The 18,571-nt window shown below is 31.4% G+C and overlaps 2 long non-coding RNA genes across 2 annotated transcripts in view; one reads left to right on the top strand and one right to left on the bottom strand.

Annotated features, from left to right (window-relative positions):
* LOC127706146 (uncharacterized) overlaps positions 1-18,571 on the top strand; it is a 221,644-nt gene that overhangs the window by 180,789 nt on the left and 22,284 nt on the right. The window lies entirely within an intron of this gene.
* LOC127706144 (uncharacterized) lies at positions 9,831-13,654 on the bottom strand. The gene is made up of 3 exons (XR_007984251.1): positions 13,196-13,654; positions 12,037-12,212; positions 9,831-10,372 (listed from the first exon to the last, which is right to left on the bottom strand). It is a non-coding gene; the product is annotated as an uncharacterized LOC127706144 (long non-coding RNA).

Genomic DNA, 18,571 nt, shown 5'->3' with positions numbered 1-18,571 from the left:
TTTTTTTACAAAACCCAAATGTCATGGTCTATCAAATTTGGTTTCATATATATAGCAGATATTACTTTGGAAGAAATGAATCCATATCCGGCTTTGAAAAAAAATTGATTTTCCGATCACTCTCCTAAATTAAAATTTGATTATATATCTCAAACACCACATTTAATAAGGTTGAGTAATTGACTGATTGATTGATGTTTCCAGCACTTTTGGCTATTTCGAGGTGGTCAATTTTTATATGAGGAGGAAGCTGGAGTGTCCGGAGAGATCCACTAACCTTCGGCAGGAAGATTTCCAATCCCACGTGCGAAGTTCTAACTCACAACCCCAGTCCTGACAGGCTAGTGATATTGTATTTGATCTACTAAGACCACTCGGTCACCGAGGCCCTTAATTTGATAAGGAAAAATAGTATTATATATCTCATTAAAATACAAATTGAAATGACACAAAGCTTATTCATTGTTATCCTCATCATACAGAAATCATCTAAAATCTATTTATAAACCATATACTGTATTGTGAATGTTTATCACTCTTTACCAACAGAAAATCGGACCAAAAATGGTAAATTGTTTTTATGACACATTCCTCGTTTCCATGATATTTACATGTTCTATTAATCTTTAAATTTGAGAATCAATTAAAACCGTATTATGTTCTTTTAAAACTGTTGCTTTACAAATGGTAATGAAGAACAACTTTGAATAGCATGCCTTTGCGTTAATTGAAATAACGAATAAAAGTCATATCCCAAGAATAGTATCTAACGAGGACATGTTACTGCTGCATACATTTTTTTCGTCATATGACTAAGCTTCTTTGTGTAATGCTGTTTCCAAAAAAATGTCTGAATTTGTCATGTGGTCACAATTCGAAGAAATGCTTTAGTTGTTATAATGACTAACTACAATGATGACTTTGCTTGTGCTTAGGTTATATTATATAGATAACTAACTATTGTATAATCATCCTACTTCATGTACTTGGCAAACACCTATTTGTTATGTTAATATATTATGAGTGGTAATATAATACTCAAATTCCGTAAATAAATAGACTATATGTAATTTCTGTCATAATCATCAATCGTATATGTAGTCTATATAAAAGGTTTCCCAGTTCTTAGAATCTAGTAATTTGAGAATTACAAGCCCAAAAGTTAATGTCTCGGGTATGTATTGTTTTTTAACCTTTCTTATATTTTGAGCTGTTGCAGTGTACTTATGGCTAATATCAATTTTACTCATGGTCAATATATATTTACACTACGTTCCTTTCAGGGTCAGACTGTCTCCGTTAACAGTAATGTATTCTCTTTTCTCGATTAACCTTAATACAATGTAAGTTCGTGGAGTAAATAAGAAATCATGCAAAAGCTTTATTGAAAGACAACCCCCCCCCCCCTCTTAAGTTGCGTCCTCGATTAAAATATGTCAACTTGTCCGGTTGGAAATGGAACGTTATAGGAAAGAGTATTTTATGTTTTAATCAAATGTACTTCAAAACTAAATGACAGGATTATTTCAATTAAACCAATTTAATTTTATGTCAAAGAAATCCTAACTATAGTCCGTTTATCTCTCTGTTCGTTTGTCCGTCTTAATGTTTTATGAATAGTTGTTTGATAACTGTCCTTCTTGTGTGACACATGTGTGTCGATTAGCAATCTTCAATAAAAGATAGGTGTCTAAATATTGACTGGACAAAATAGCCTATCCGAAAGTCATAAGAAATTGTATTTTGATTTTTTGTATCTAAAAGTAATAGCTACCCTTTTCTTTAACATCACCATATTACTATCAAGTAAATTGTAAGTGACATAAGGTATAACATAACTTATCCTCATCCTCTTATATTTGATGCGTTTCCCTCAGTTTTAGTGTGTAACCCGGATTTGTTTTTATCTCTATCGATTTATGAGTTTCGAACTGCGGTATACTACTGTTGCCTTTATTTATGTTCACAAAAGAGTGAAATAGGTCTTTTTTTTCTTTTTATGAAAAAAAAGATATCAATGAAAGTATGGAATCAAATTGTTTGTCTCGGTATATAAATCGTAGACCTGTTGGTACCAAACTCGGGGAGGATCGAAATTGCTGTAACATTTTCCTCGCATAATAAATTTTGGATTTTTTAAATAACTGATAGGTAACCAGCGCCATTACCAATCAAGTGAAAGGTAAACGTATATGTTTTCTGTCTACATAATAGTCATTGGGTACGCTCGAGAATACAATTTGAGGACCAAAAATACATAGTTGTAGAGCAAAAAAAAGTTTAGGACCTGCACAAAGCAGCCTTTGCCGTCTTACATTAAGTTTGACTTGGTGAAGTATAATGGCTAGTTTTAGGTACAGTATGAGTATTTGAAACAAATATAAGTTCAAGAAAGTTGAAACTTAAAATAATGTTCTGTTTTCTTAATGAGAGTATAATCGAATTTCAGAAAAGCCTTTTCATTACAGTTTAATGTCAATTAGCACTTCGAACCTTGAGGCTTGATAGATCATTTTTTATTCAACTTCCCCATTTGCACTCGACTTTCGGAAAAACGCAAAATATGATTTTTATTTTTATTCTGAATATGTGTGAATATGTCTTAAACGATGCATAAATGTGCTCAACAGTTCTGTTTTTGCTGGTGAATTGTAACAAAAAGCTAACTATAAGCAAAATGTTTTTGTTTCGTTTATTATTCAATTATTTCGTGAAAACAAATATACACAAATGCGTACTGAAAATATTCATATAGTGTATTATCTAATACTTAAATTAGTTAAGCATAAAAATGTCCACAAATATACAAAAGTTAAATTTAAGGTATATTATCTAATACTTAAATTAGTAAAGCATAAAAATGTCCACAAATATACAAAAGTTAAATTTAAGGTATATTAACTGCCAAATTCATTTCCACTTTATTGACTCAAACTCTGTAATTTGATTTGAAACATACTAAACTATTATTTGAAATAGAGAATCAGCCATCGTGCGTATCTTATATTTCGCCCCATTTATGTAAGTACCAATGATACCTCCAAAGACTGCCAATGGTCACATGACCCGACATAAACATTTATATAAATATTAGAAGACAGACAAGCACTTGCAATAGTATTTATTAACGATTTCTCTAAGTTTGTTTGATTGCCATATATTAAAACATATGTAAATCATCGTTTTACCTGTATGATAATGATTTTTTTGTTAGCTGATAAGTCAACAAAATGGTTCTCCTTTCTTCGTGGCATTTTTGTTTCACTTTTCAATTTTGACATTCTTTTATCAAACTGAACATGTTAGCAGCAATATACCAACTTCATTTGCATATGGGATATACATTTACTAACTCATTCGGTACTCCGGAGCTTGTAGCTACTACATGTACTACTCAGACTTTTTAAAACGTCACCAGTGTCTGAGCAGAGAGTTGATGAACCACGGTTATGTCAAAGAACGTCTCTTTTCTAAAAATGTTCACTGGTTGATACCAAGACATTGCTGATAAATATTCCGTATCAACTTCACAAATAATACATGATGATCTTGAAGTAAAGATTCTAGGTACTGATGATAATTATAATCTTAATTATGTGTTATAGTGTTCTTTCTATTGGCTTTGTATATGTTTAACTTTACTGTTAAGTCCATTTGTAATTATCCTCTTGGCGTGGCTCGTTATTTATACATCCCGCCATTCTGCTATGGTCATATTTTGTATTCTTGTCTTTGATTCTTGATTATGCGCTTTGACTATAGAGTGTCTATATGCCATTTTGTTTTTCTTTGTTGACATTGTTATTTTTTTATAGTTGTTAAGATTATAACACAATGTTGACTGCTGTACACCATTTTTTGACATTTTTACATTTTTTTGCCTGTTTGTTTTGCTCGCACATTGTTGTCAATATAATGGAATTATATGCGACTGTCATACAAGTGAGAGGTTTGGTTAGCTATAAAACCAGTTTTATCCACCATTTTCTACATATTAAGAAAATGCCTGTACCAAGTCAGGAATATGACAGTTGTTTTCTATTCGTTTAATGTGTGTGAGCTTTTGATTTTGCCGTTTGATTAGGGACTTTTCGTTTTCAATTTCCCTTGGAGTTTGATATTATTGTTATTTTACTTTTTGTTCACATGCGAAACTCATATTCATATTTTGTTGAAACGCGACCTTCAGGCGATTTAATATTTTTTAAGTAAACAAAATTTAAAAAAAAACCTGTGTTGAGCTTCACAGACTTCACAGAAAAAGATATAATTTAATTTCTAATTATTAAATACTAGTAATCGCTTTTTTAATTTTGAATGTTACATTTTTTTTAGATTTTTCGATATTCTTATTGTTGACACACATACTGAGTTTACTTTTTTAAATAACTATAATGTGTTTTCTAACAAAAACAAAATTAATGACCAAATGACTTTACCCACAATGTGTGTAACATAAATTGAATCATATGTAGTAATTATTGAATAAACCAGGACATGATCTTAACAATTTAAAATATTTGATGTTGTTTACACCAAGACAGATATTAATGTGCTTGGAGCGATGATACTGTCAGTTATATTCCAAAAATAAACAAAAATAATAAAAACAAAAATTTATTAAAAAGTTGTAACTGTATCTATGACATGATGATAATTGATACTACGAGAAGTAATATAATTCTTAAATATTTAAGATATTTTTTTTCATGATGAGTAGGAGGACATTGTATTAATATTCTATATATATATAGGTTTTGACTTATGTCGATGACTACTTCATTTGTTTATTACTAAGAGGTAGCGCTGCAGTAATTGGTAAGTCAGAACTAATATAATTTCTTAACCTCAAGTTGTAACTTTTTCAATGTTCTATCTCAGTAAATATTTGTTCGAAATAATACGTGTGTAACTGTGTGTAAACGAAAATGTATATCATTGTTGATACAACAATATTATATATTGTCAACAAGTAAAGAAACGCATCACTCCATTGATTTCTTTTGAGTTAAAACTATTGCATATATTTTTTTTAAATGATTCAAATGATTAAAAATTTTGACATAACGTTTCTGTAGTCATAATCACCAAATTCTGTCCAAAGAACACAGAAGATTGTTGACAAGTTAATGAAAACAAAAGTCGTGAATATTTTGTCACCTAAAACAACGAAAAACGACTTTGAATTTCAGTTTCTTTATCGAATTCTTGTCTAATGACTAATTTGAAATTAAAATGAAAATATCTCTGTAATCGCTACATTAATTGCAATATCATGCTGTAAAACTTGAAGATTTGTTTAAAAAATTCAAAGTAAAAACAAGAAATTGTAAAAATGATATCTACGTAATCAAAATGTTGTGTTTTATTTATGTTGTTAGGTATAGTTGTTAATAGAAGATTTATTTGTACTAATTTGTGACCTTAATTTTATGTCATTCACTTATACTGCACTGTTTTTGCTTCATATCGTAGTCATTTTGTTTAATTTGTCTCCAAACAACATTGTTTTCTTTTTATGTTGCTTTGTTTACTTTTATAGATATAAGAAGATGTATAATCTACATACCATAGCACAAATTTCAAAAACAGAAATTTAGAAACGGATTAAAAAAAGTTAATGATTTGGTATATCAGTTTACTCATTCACCTTGTCTGGGGTGCTCTAATATAGCATCATTTGGCTGCACACTAAAACAAAACAAGAACGAGACAGGGTGAAGGGTAAAGATCTCACATTAAAATACATGAATCTGTGCCGTATGTTTGCCACTAAAATACGTTCTTCGAAGGGTTCTACTACATTTCATATTTTCATGGCATTTTTATGTGTTGCTTCACAAGTTTTAATCAAAACGCCATTTTTGTTTTAATAGTCGTTATAAATATAAAAAAAAGTAGCTGTCGGAAATATGTCAATGTCACAGCAACTCAAACGATTCAAATAACATTTACACGTCAACATATGAACACTTTTGTGACTTTTTGGTCAGACACCGAATCTGTAATCTCGTTATGGACACTTTTTTTCACTTTGAGGTTTGTTTTTCATTAATGTGATCATCAAAACAAATTTTCTTGCAAATTTCAGTTTTAAGAAAAAAATAAGATCTCAAGAGTGTGGTTTAGGGTAAGTTTCATCTAGCTTTGTTACTTTTTATATTGTTTGCGCTGTTCATAATTAAATGTTAAAAAAAAGTTTATATACGTTGTGATAAGAAATTTATGAATTATGAATTCAATATTGAAGCTTAAAGTAAATAAATCTACATATTTTTATGTAAGTGATATCATATCATTTCATTTTTTTAAATAAAAGGCAATACTTTCAACGTATTTAAAAGAAATATTTTGTTGAAAAAAAATAATTCAAGCGATAGTCAAACCAACCAATTTAACTGTGTATTTAAACGAATTATGTACTGCAATAATGAGGATTGTGATCAAGGAAAAACCATTTAAAATATAACCCATTGTATGCAAAGATCCACATTCATTTGCATTGAAAACGTACAGAGAAATAAATCCGTTGGATGGGTACTGCTTAATATTTTAGTATGGGAAAACATGTTTTATTTATCAGTTGTAATTGGTTTTCCATCAGCTTCAATTAACTCCGAGTACTGAACAAATATATCATGTTATAGAGGGGTATTTGCGAAAAATATCAGTCAAGGGACTGTGAAATTTCCCGAGCCGCTAAGCTTGGTCCCAAGACTGGTATTTTTCGCAAATACCTCTCCATAACATGATATATCTGTTTAATTACACCGAATAGATTTTGATTGAAACAGTACAGGTGAAGGGAAATTTTTTTTACTAGTAAGCTGTAATCCATAAACATGTTTATGCATACTTTTGAGGATAAGTAGAGACTATCATATTACCACGGGAATTATACATGTACTTATACGCGTTAGCGCTGTCTTTATATAACGTCATGGTATCTATAAACATCATTATCATTCCATCATAAAAATCGTTGATTTTTATTTTCGTCTTTTTCCACTTTATATTCACAACGCATTCTTCAATATACGATCACGAGATTGGTGCAGTGCAATCGTGTTGTCTGACTTTTTTGTTTACAATTTTCAGATTACCTCTATCAATCAATATTGCTTAATCATGTTGCCTCAAAAATCGGGATAAGGTGAGAAAGATTCCGAATAATTTTGGCGGGAAGAGGCTCGCGAGGGTAAAAAAGGAATATCTAAAATGGCAAATACCACGGCAAAGAGGGGAATTTGAGGCATATTCATCGGCAGTGGTGAAAAACAGGCAAATTCGTTTGAAATGAGGAAAAAAGGTTAGAATATGCAAAAAATACACTAGCTACCAACCAATCAAAATCCGGCATTCTTATATAAGGTGTAATTATATTTGAAATATGCGTTGTGCCTTTTATTATTTTGTTATTTTTTGTAATTATTTTTTGTTATTATTTTGCTTCATGTTGATCTTACAAGTCATTTAATTTTTAACTGCATATATGCTGTTACACGACTGTCAAAGCTTAGAAGGGGTTAGGCAATTGCAAAATCTGTAACTAACTACATTCTTTATGTGCTAGTCCCATTTCAATTTTTTTTTGCTACCTGTCATCCCAATCGGTTGGTCTTCTCTTATGAAATGGGTCGCACTTTTTCATGCCGGGGTCTTTTATAACTTAGTCTACGGGATTGGTTTTGGTCATTGGTGAAGGTCGTACGGTTACCTGTAATTGTTTAAATCCACGTATTTTGAACTCTGGTGGATAGTTTTCTCATTGGCAATTAAAAATCATCTGTATCTTATATGAATCGTACTATATTCATTAATCTGAACTTATCTATATACACATTTTTGTTTTCAAATCGTTCCGTTGGTTGATATAGTTGAGCGTTTGTTTTTGCAGTTAACTCTTCTTGTGGACTGTTAATCCTCGATGTTATCACTTGCCTAGTAGCCAGTAATTCGGTACTTGCATGGATATACGTTTATTTGTTATTAAGATTTGCTGTTACAAAATTTTGAAAATTATTTTTTAAATAAGGTATATGTCTTCTTCATGCAAAGCTTCCTTGTCGGACTTTAGCTATACTTTTTGTCCTTTTTGGTTTATGATCTCTTCATCTTTTTAATATGTTTTGGATTTTCAAACATGCTCGGTTGCAGGGTCACGGAGACATTCATTGTCGAAATGCACATATGCTGCAGAAAAAAAAATTATACCTTATTTTATTAATACATGTTTAATATGTGTAGGGATTGAATCTCGTCAAATATATTCCTATACAGGTTTAGCTTTGTTTTAAGATTTATACAGCAGACTCTTGACTTTGCTCATATTTGGGTTAAAATTATTATAGTTTGATAGTATTATGTATTAGACTGAAAGTTTATTATTGTGGATAAGAAATTTGAGTTTGATTATAATGAAAAAAAGGTTAATATTCAAAGTTTATGTCACAATGTATTTGTGTTTCGTTCAACTAGTTTCACCCTACCACCTATTTATATAGATTCAATAAGTTGGGACCCTCTTCCATTGTTCTCATACGGCAAACTTCTTATTTTTTTCATTAGCGAACCAAGAGTTTATAAAAGATCTTTGTCAGTCTTAATACGGAATATTAGACAGTGTTGATTTAGAGCGTACTGACTTGAAAATGTTTTTTTTTTAAATATCATTATTTCCTTTGAAAGGTTGTGTACCTTTTTGTCACTGATGAGTCTATTGTTGACAAAACGCACTTCTGATGTACAAAAGTTTGGTCTTGGCATCTATGATGAGTTATTGCTATTTAGAGCACTTTATATTTGGCGTCTTTGTTAGGGAGGTCAGCCAAAATATGAAGTATAGAGAAAGTGCATGAAATTACATTATTATGGAAGAGCACAAAAAAAGAAATTCATTGGTGCAAAAATTTTGGGAATCGGTCAAGCGGTTCAAAAGTTATGACCATTTATATTTCAAAATTTTGGCCGTTTTCCTTGCGAAGGCAAAAATATCATATTTTGGGCTATTTTTCAGGCCAAATATATCAAATGGGTTAGGAACTGCAAGCAATCTATATGCATTATTGCAATAAGACTCTTTTATGCTTTGATTTAAGCCACTATAGTCCTTTGTAACATCAATATTAAGAAAACTACAATATCTCAAACTTTGTAAAAAAAAACTTTGGACTTATTTTTTTTTTGCTATGTGTCAAGGGCATCTTTGAATAAACTGCTATGTTAAGACATTGATATCTTGAAATGGAAAGCAGGCAGAGGTCTGGTTGTTTGCAGTTATGTAAAGATCTAAACAGTCAACAGAAATATATTAACAGTTGTATTGCCAACATATCTGAATTTTTTTTTAGCCGACTCAAAATCATGCCGGCAGGCCCCCCTTTTTTTAGGTAGTTTTTTTTGGGAAAAAAATACATTTTTGGTCAGACAATGCTGGAAAAAAATCCCTAATTTTTTCTACTACTTGTTTTGTATTGGTATTAAGTTGTTTCACAAATAAAATAAGCTCTGTAAGCTAATAAAAAAAAATTGAATTAGAAAATCAGCATTTTGACGTAAATTTTTGAACTATTTTTCGCCAAAAAGACACTAAAATTTACACAAAAACTTAATTTCTTAATTTGACAGTAATTTTTCACGGAAGTTAGTGACCGTTACTGTGACTTTACATGTAAAAGCACCTTTTTGTCATATATTAATAGAATTTAATGCAATACAAATTTAAAAAATGGTCAAAAATAAGAAATGTTTTGACAATTTTGAAAATCGCGGATTTTTTCAAATATTTGCGCAGTTATGCAAAAATTTAACGGAAGATAAAAGATTATTACACATGTTTGGTATCATATTAAAGCTTACAATCTTAGCTTTCAGATGAACCTAATTTCATTGTATTTGGCTGATTGATATTTATTCTAGATGGAATTTGATTAGCCCTATACCTGCATGAAAAAAAACTGTAATTTTGAAAAATCCCAAATTTTGACCGAGAAAATAAAAATAATCCATTTAAACTCTAAGAGTTAAGTCATTGTTTAGTCAGACATTGCTATAATGATGTTTTCTCTTGGAAAATGTATTATTTACACTAAAATATTCTCATTATTCAAAAAAATTGGTAAATATTTTGCGAAAAACCTGTTATTCCTATAAAAAATGGATATGTCGAGAAGTTATTATATATAAAGACCAAGATCAAAGCAGTCTTTAAGTCTAATAATCCATTGGGATTTGCAATAGTGACTATCTGAACTGTTTTGGTATTCATTATAATAATGATACATTAACTATTCATCATTTGACTAAGTTTATTGAATGTTCTAAAGTATATATTTTCAGGTCCGAGCTGTTTCTTCACCAGAATTTACCATATCTACAATAGACAATATGTACATTATACAAATTAAATATTTTGTATTTGTTCAATTAACTTGAGAGTACCTGCAGTTTCTTACAATTCATATAAAATCTGGTTTACATGCAATCTGAAAAAAAAAGACTTTTTATTTTTGAGATTGGCTGCTGACAAAGTGGTTTTTCTGGATTTACCGTCATCAGAGATGCTCCATGTCAAAATAAACAAATAAAACTCAACTAGATATCATTGAGATGGGAGCCATCTCTGTGGGCCACGCTGTGAATAATGTGTGGTAAAAAATTTGTATCTTTATCATTGGACATGGGGTTGTCAACTGAAACCAAAGTTTTTGACCTTGACCTTTGACCTAAGAAGTTGTACATAAATTATGACACACCCTCTGGTGTTGTTTTTTATACACATATCAAGTATAAACTTTGAAATCATAATGGTTCTCAAGATATAGAGCGGACACGATATTTACCATAGGACATGGGGTTGTCAACTAAAACCAAAGTTTTGACCAGAGAGATGTACATACATTATGACACACCCTCTGGTGTTGGTTAATATACATGTCAAGTATAAACTTTGAAATCATAACAGTTCTCTAGATATAGAGCGGACACAATTTGTTAAGGACGGACGGACAGACGGACGGACTGATCACTATAGGGCGTCCACCATTCGGCGGGGCCCTAATAAAGGTCAAATCAATTTGCTGCAACCATTCTACAAATAAATCATTACAATATGATAATTAGTACCCTGGATACATTTCTACAAAAGAAGAAAAATAGGTTAAGAAACTAAAAGAAAACTAAAAGAATTAGTGCTGAAAGACAAGAAAACAATCATTAATCTTGCTGAAAAATAGTTTGTCTATAATAAAATCCACACATCTCCATTCTGGTATTCCTCTATATATAGTAGGCTTCTTGAAAACATTGCTGTTGCTGTCATTGACATCACCCCCTTCTCAAAGTCGTATGCAATATATGACAACCCTGTATCTGCATCATGCCCTGTGTACTAAAACTCCTTCCCATCAGCCTCTCGACAAAATCTGTGGTCTACTCGTCTAACTACAATAAAAGCTGGATCCAGGGGCGCCTCTCCATGTCGTTGTTCCCTAGAGTGTGCCCTGTCCTAGTGGAAAACCTTAAGTTAATCAAAATAAATCTAGACTGTTAAAAGTAAGTTCTAAATCTTAAACAGAATGAAGAAATTTATTAAGGTCAACTCATATACATGTGTGTCCCAGTAATAACTTTGTTTGTGGAGATATCATTGCTCATTTTTACATTGTATTTAATTCTTTTTTTTCCGTATCATATTATATTTCTGAATCTGTTCTCTATGCTTCTTCAAAAAATTTCTTATTTTTTGTAGTTTGGAAAAAAATGAAAACAACATGTTATAAATTTTGTGCGTCCAAAGTGCTTTTCTGGATTTACCTTCATCAGGAACATATTAAGATGCTTTTTAACTGTGATTCCCTAAAGAGAACCCTTTATTTTACTTCTATTAAATGGTTTGACTGGTGGTATTATAGCACTATCTTTAAGCATTGTATAAATTTTTTTTTTTTAAAATTTAAAACATTGTGCAGAAGAAATTTATTTAGCTGAGCTGTAGAATTATATAATATTAAATTCAAATCATACACATACACATACATGTTCAGGATGTGCTTCATCCAAACTTTCTAACCAATTCACTGTATGGGTTTTGAGTCCAATATTGGTATTTCCCTCCAGGGCGTTGGTATAGTGACTCTCCACATGACTCTGATGAGACTGTCTAACTGGGAGAAGATCCTTTCAGGCAGATGGATGGACAGACAGTATCATTCCTATAAACACAACAAAACTTTATTGTATAATAGACTAACAAATTCAATCAAATTTCAAATAATCTGAATTTTTATTATTTTAATACAAAAATTGTTCAGAGGAAAACAGATTTTTAATCCTGATCATATTTGTAGATAGTCATAAAGTACATGTGTTATAAGTAAACACAGCATCTGCAATTCTGTTAATAACTTAACTGTCAGTTAATAGGCATCAATATTAAATTACATAATAAAGTAAAAGTGACAATTATTAAATTCAAAAGTCAAGGAATAAAATCAAAAGTTTGAATATAAATATAAATGAAGGATGCAAATATCAACTAGAATTCTTTATAAACAGTGTGCATATTTAAGAAAACATCTACAATATTGTTTATTATGACCAATTAGTTAAAATAACATACTCATGCTACTGTTGAAAAATCATAAATATAAATTTTTAATGTACATGTATAAATGTGTGCAAATATTCTTCCAAACTGTCATATGTATACATTTTTGACAGAAAGCATTTTTGAAAAAGAAAATTTTAGTTCATTATGCCTAATCCATAAGTTTAGAATAAATATATAGTTGGTAATATACTAATCTATGGTTTAAACAACATATTCCTGTCTCAAAATGAAAAAAAATGTAATGTGTTCAAATTATACCAACTATAATCAACTGCAATGTAAAGCACCGAAAAATCCGAGTATTATCAATGAATAAAACCCGAGAAATTCCGAATGGATCACATTCCAACGTTAGGAGAATTTACCTCATTACATATTCATAGCTTAATAAAAAGGCCATGGGGAGCGTTTAAAAAAAATTGCTGGTAGAAAGTCCCTTTCAATTTATAAGTTTAATATATTTAAACAAAAAAATACATCCTGGAAATAATTTAAAGTTATTTTTGTTGACTTTTATGAAACAAGGAATTCCCCTCCCTGAAATATGGCAAATTTGCTAATATAAGATATAATAAAGGTACTTACCTTACGTGATTGGCCTCCGTGGCCTATTTCCAATGTTGTCTGTCCTCTCAGTAAGCAGTCCGTCCAAAAAATAGTCGGTAAAAGTCATTTTGTTACAAGTTTCATGTTTCATGTAAGACACAATGGCGGATACGTCATTTCCGGAAGTCAAGAACAGATAACTCTTTTCGCAGATTTTTTGCGTGAAAACCACGCCCTGCTCATACAAATATCCAATCAATTCCGCAAGCCGCTATTGTTTTCCATGTGAAACCATGGATACGTGTGGAAGGAGAGAGTTCTGGAATTTATGAATCCGAGTGTCAGTGGTGTTTACAAAGTCGTAAACGATTTTTTTTTCACATCTATTTCAAAGATTTTTCATATCTATACTGAAAATCGACCGTTAAGTATGACTGACAACCGGATCATAAAACTTGAATATATTTCCAAAATTTTAAGCCATCAATGAAGAAATTCTGACGAGTAATAGCTTGCGGAATGAATTTCAAAATCAGTAGTACCTTTGACACATAGTTTTTCCGGCGGCCATTTTTTTTCAAAACAACTCCACTTCAAACATTTTTTTTATCGAACCAAATCACTGCAATACCCATAAAACTTATATATTTAGAAAGATAAATGTCTGAACTTTAATTACATATCAATTGTTTGCTCATACAATATATTTTTCACCTTTTTCAAAGCAATTGAACTTGGGTAAAATCCGATATTTTTGCCGTCGCAAGGAAATCATTACGTTACGATAATCGCATTGGCGACCTCCCTATCTTTGTGAGATTATTTGCATGTTTGCTTGAATTTTTTAGTCAGTTGTGTTGTATGTCTGTAATGGATGTTTACCCCGTTTTGTCTGCTGGATCCCAATTATTGTCACACTACCCAGTTATGTATATTTGGGTTGCTTAGCCGATTTTGTCAATATCATGAACTATAAACATCTGTCATACAAGTGGGGGGTTTAACTAGCTATAAAACCAAGTTTAACCCACCGTTTATCGGGAAATGCCTTTACCAAGTCAAGTATATGGCGGTTGTTGTTTTTTACTTGTTCTGTTGATTAATAGAGTTTGATTTTGTCAGTTTTTTTTTTTACTTCCCTTTTTGAATTTGACTTTGAGTTCAGTGTTTTTCTTATACTTTTATTTGTATTCGCAAAAGAAATATCTTACACGCTTGTTAATAGTTTTTACAATACGAAATTCCGCTAAATATCTAATGAATATTAATTATTTTCTCAAACGAGGGAGGCTTTGTGAATCAGATATATTTACAAAATGCACCTATATTACTAGCATTCCTTTATTTGAACCAATACGAAAATTTACTTCTATTCAATTAGGTATTTTTAAAAGATGCATGGTCTCTAAATCAACCATATCTAGATAAACTGAACTTAGTATAGGATAATAAAGCTTGCTTCCTTTTATCTTATATCAATGAGAAAACAAAACTTCTTATAAAAACCCTTTCAAAGAAGTTTGGATAAAATGGAAACACTCTTTTGGTTTACTTTTATATCTATGGGTAACTTGATATCTCTTCATCTTTAGGTGTCAAACACTTATAAAACAAAATAGTTAAAGTTGTTCATACGGAAATGCCTGTACCAAGTCAGGAATATGACAGTTGTTTTCCATTCGTTTGATGTGTTTGAGCTTTTAATTTTGCCTTTTGATAAGGGACTTTCCGTTTTTAATATCCTTGGAGTTCGGTATTTTTGTTATTTTTCTTTTCAATGCATATCCTGTGTGAATATTTTCTCGTATAAAATCAATTTACTGCTATGAAAATACTCGGTTGATAAAATGAAAGCGTTTTAGGCTATCTGGGATTTAACGTAAATATGAATCGCTCTATGGCATGTCCTTCAGAGTATGTTTTACTGTATGTCTTAATCTTTTTAAATTTGCAATCATGGATTTATTTGTTCCTATGTATTTTTTATAATAACCATAACTCTTATAACCATAAATATGTCAATCTATCGATTAAAACTCAAACAATTGTATATGTGCAGCTGAAAAGAGGATTTTTTTTTCATAATCAGTGGGTCGATAACGCTGAAGATCCTTGGTTAATTACCACCCAAAAGTAAACGAAAAAAAAAAAGATAACAACACATAAATTTGATGCGTCCGAATAGCTTTTCTGGATTTTGCTTCATCAGAAACGCCTAAAGCAAAATATTGTTATAAGAACCGAACCAGTTGTAGAGATATGACCAAAAAGGACATTTTGCCAAAAGCAAAGGAAACAATTCATCAATTACTTTCTACATAATAATTCGTAGAATAGAACTTAAAACACGGAAGGCAATACATTCCTATCATATTGGAAATGAAATAAAAAGTCGCCGAATAAACAATATTTCTAGTATTTAACAATCATTTACGTCTTTTTTTTCAGAATGGAAGAAGTAGAATATTGTGCTGGATGTCTTCGGTGTGGTGACGAAATAGTTGCAATGTTTTGGTGTGCACATTGTAGCGAATATGTCTGCAATTCTTGTGCCAAATTGCACAAAAAAATGCAAACACCTCATGCCGTTTTGGCAAAAGAGCAATTAAGTATCAGTTCAGAACTTCTTAGACTGGGAAGGAGTTGTGAAATGCATTGCTTACAAAAAATTGTTTTCTTTTGCTGTCAACACGATCAACTTGCTTGTGATAAATGTAAGTCAGAATCGCATCAAACTTGTACATCTATCGTTTCCATTGAGGAAGCAGCTGAGAATGTTAGGAACGGGACAGCTTTGTCTGATTTAGAAAGACGGATTAATAATTTAAGTCAAAGAATCGGGGGAATTCTTAAGTATAACAAAAATCCAATTGGACATGATGAATATGATAAAACCGAAATAAAGAACAAAGTTCGTGATGTTAAGCAACAATTAGTACTTCACTTTGAAGAACTAGAGAACCAGCTGTCTAATGATATCGATAAAATGTTCCCAAACTATGTTCAATCAGAATCCCTTGATCTTAAGAATTTAAAAACAACTCTTAAAACGCTGGACAGTTGGAAAAAAGATTTAAAATCCCTAAAAGAAAACACATCTGAAATCCATCTATTCAAAGTCATCAAGTTCTTAGATAAAGAAGTTCATGCTCAAGCATCGGAAGTCGCGAAATGTACAACAAACAAACAAGTTATAACCTTTGAACCTTCAGAAACGTTATTGAGTTATAAGACAGCATTCCCATCGCTGGGAACATTAACAATCAAACCGTTGTCAAATTCTACGACACTGAACCCGGAGAAAATACGACAAAGTCAAGTTCCTGTTCCTGACCGCCGGGAAGCACTTTCTTTACTTCGTACATTCAAAGCAAATACTCTGGCCGAATATGTTAAATTATCAAGGGGATGTTTTATATCAGCAGATAAGTTACTGCTAAAGCCGCAATTTGGATTTGTCCTTTACGTTTGTAATCTTCATGGATCTGATTCAAAAACAATTACGTTAGATTTTTACCCAGAATGCCTAAGCAAGTTGGATAACAACCAGGCCCTGGTATCATCCGGTGAAAATTACATACAGGCCATTAACCTTCTAAATATGAAACCTGGGAGAAGAATTAAGACCGGAGGAACATATTGCAAAGGACTTAGCAGCATAAATGGAAAGATCTGGCTCAAAGGCGATGAAAAGACCCTTTTTTCAATTGATACTGATGGAAGGGAATTAGACAAGATAACGACAACAATTGACCCGCGTGATATTTGTGTACACCAATCTGGGGATATTTTTTTTACTTCAGAAAGTAATAAAATATTTGTAATAAGGTCCGACAGAAAGACACGTTTATTTTATCGCCCACCTTTTAAACACCCTGATCTCGTCCATCCATCAGGTTTAACTGTAGCTGGCGATGAAGTGTACGTTGCAGGGATGGATTCAAATAATATACATAAAATTTCAATTGATGGGCAGAATCACACAATTGTTCTAACCGAAGGTGATGGCATAAAGGAGCCGATTGGACTATCTTTCAATAGTGAAATAAAAGAACTAATGGTCTTAAATAACCACGGACTTTCGATTGACTTTTTCAAAATTAAATAATTTATTATTGTTTTGCATGTCTAAGTGGCTGAATAATTTGCAACAGCAGAGTTATTTCTTTGAAAGTATTATTTAACAACTATATATTTACGTATTGTTTTCATTATAAGACAATTTATATTTTTCTAAAATTGAACGTATATGTTATTTAGAATTTGCCTGACTTCTAAGACATTTTGTAAAACAGCTTAGACAACTTTAAATATATTCTCTATATCGACTTACCTTTATTTCCTATTCCTTTCATATAGGAGTTTGTTCATATTAAGTCTTACTTATATTACTAATATTACGAAGGTAAACAAATTATAACCATATTAACACTTTACAGTTATGTGTATGTTTTGTTTATAAATTTCCAATTAATAAGTTTCTGTAATAACATTCACGGTACCAATCTCAATGCAATAGATGGGATTTTCGACATTATATGTCTCTTCAGTGATGCTCGAGGCCTGAAAATAATCCAAAACTTACTCAAAAATTGAACAGCTGATGAAATAAAAATGGTTTTCACAACGGTTCCAATTTTACTGCACCAGATGAACATTCCCTCAATTCATGGCTTTTCAGTGATGTACGAGTTAAAATATAGAATGCAAACCCTAAAACTTTGAAGAGCTAAAACGGTTTTTGACTGTTCTATATATACGGTGCATAATGGTAACGGACTTTTCGGGTTTTTTTCTGCGATTCCTGATTTAAAGTGTTTAGCAACGGTCTTTTCGTGATACAAAAAGAGTTATACTGCAGGTCGGAAAATAACAAATGACAAAATGTTGATTATTCAGCCATCCTTTGGGAGCTGACTGTTTATGACTTCCCAAACAGCCAAACGGACGCCCCACTTTGGTAAGGGTTTTACTTCCGTTCGGAAGAAGACCAAAGTGACCATATTTCTATTCACCAGTCACCCTTGGGGACACAAAAAGACCATCCTGTGTTATTTGTGATATAGACACTGGATATTTATCCTATATGTCTTGGTACTTTCAGATGAATTCTTTGAGAAAAAGGACGAGACGTTCTTGGACCCTGTCTCATCAATTGTACTCTCAGACACCAATGACGTTTTTACAAAATCCGAGTCGCGCGACGAGGAATGGATCATGGAGTGCATTATTGTTATTATTTTGCATAGGTGACAGTGTTGTCTAGAGATTTCTAGTTAATAATAGTTCTTTGATCTTCTTGGTACTTGATACTTCGAGTTAAAGTAAAAATCAGGAAACCAGTCAACCTGGAGACAAATTATTCAAAGTTTCGAGCTGACAAGTTTTACTCTTTAGTATCGCTTTTACTTGGCG

Source organism: Mytilus californianus, unplaced genomic scaffold (assembly GCF_021869535.1).
Source record: "Mytilus californianus isolate M0D057914Y unplaced genomic scaffold, xbMytCali1.0.p SCAF_6, whole genome shotgun sequence".
NCBI lineage: Eukaryota > Metazoa > Mollusca > Bivalvia > Mytilida > Mytilidae > Mytilus > Mytilus californianus.
The sequence above is the reverse complement of the archived record's forward strand: the minus strand, read 5'-3'. Positions and strand labels throughout refer to the sequence as shown.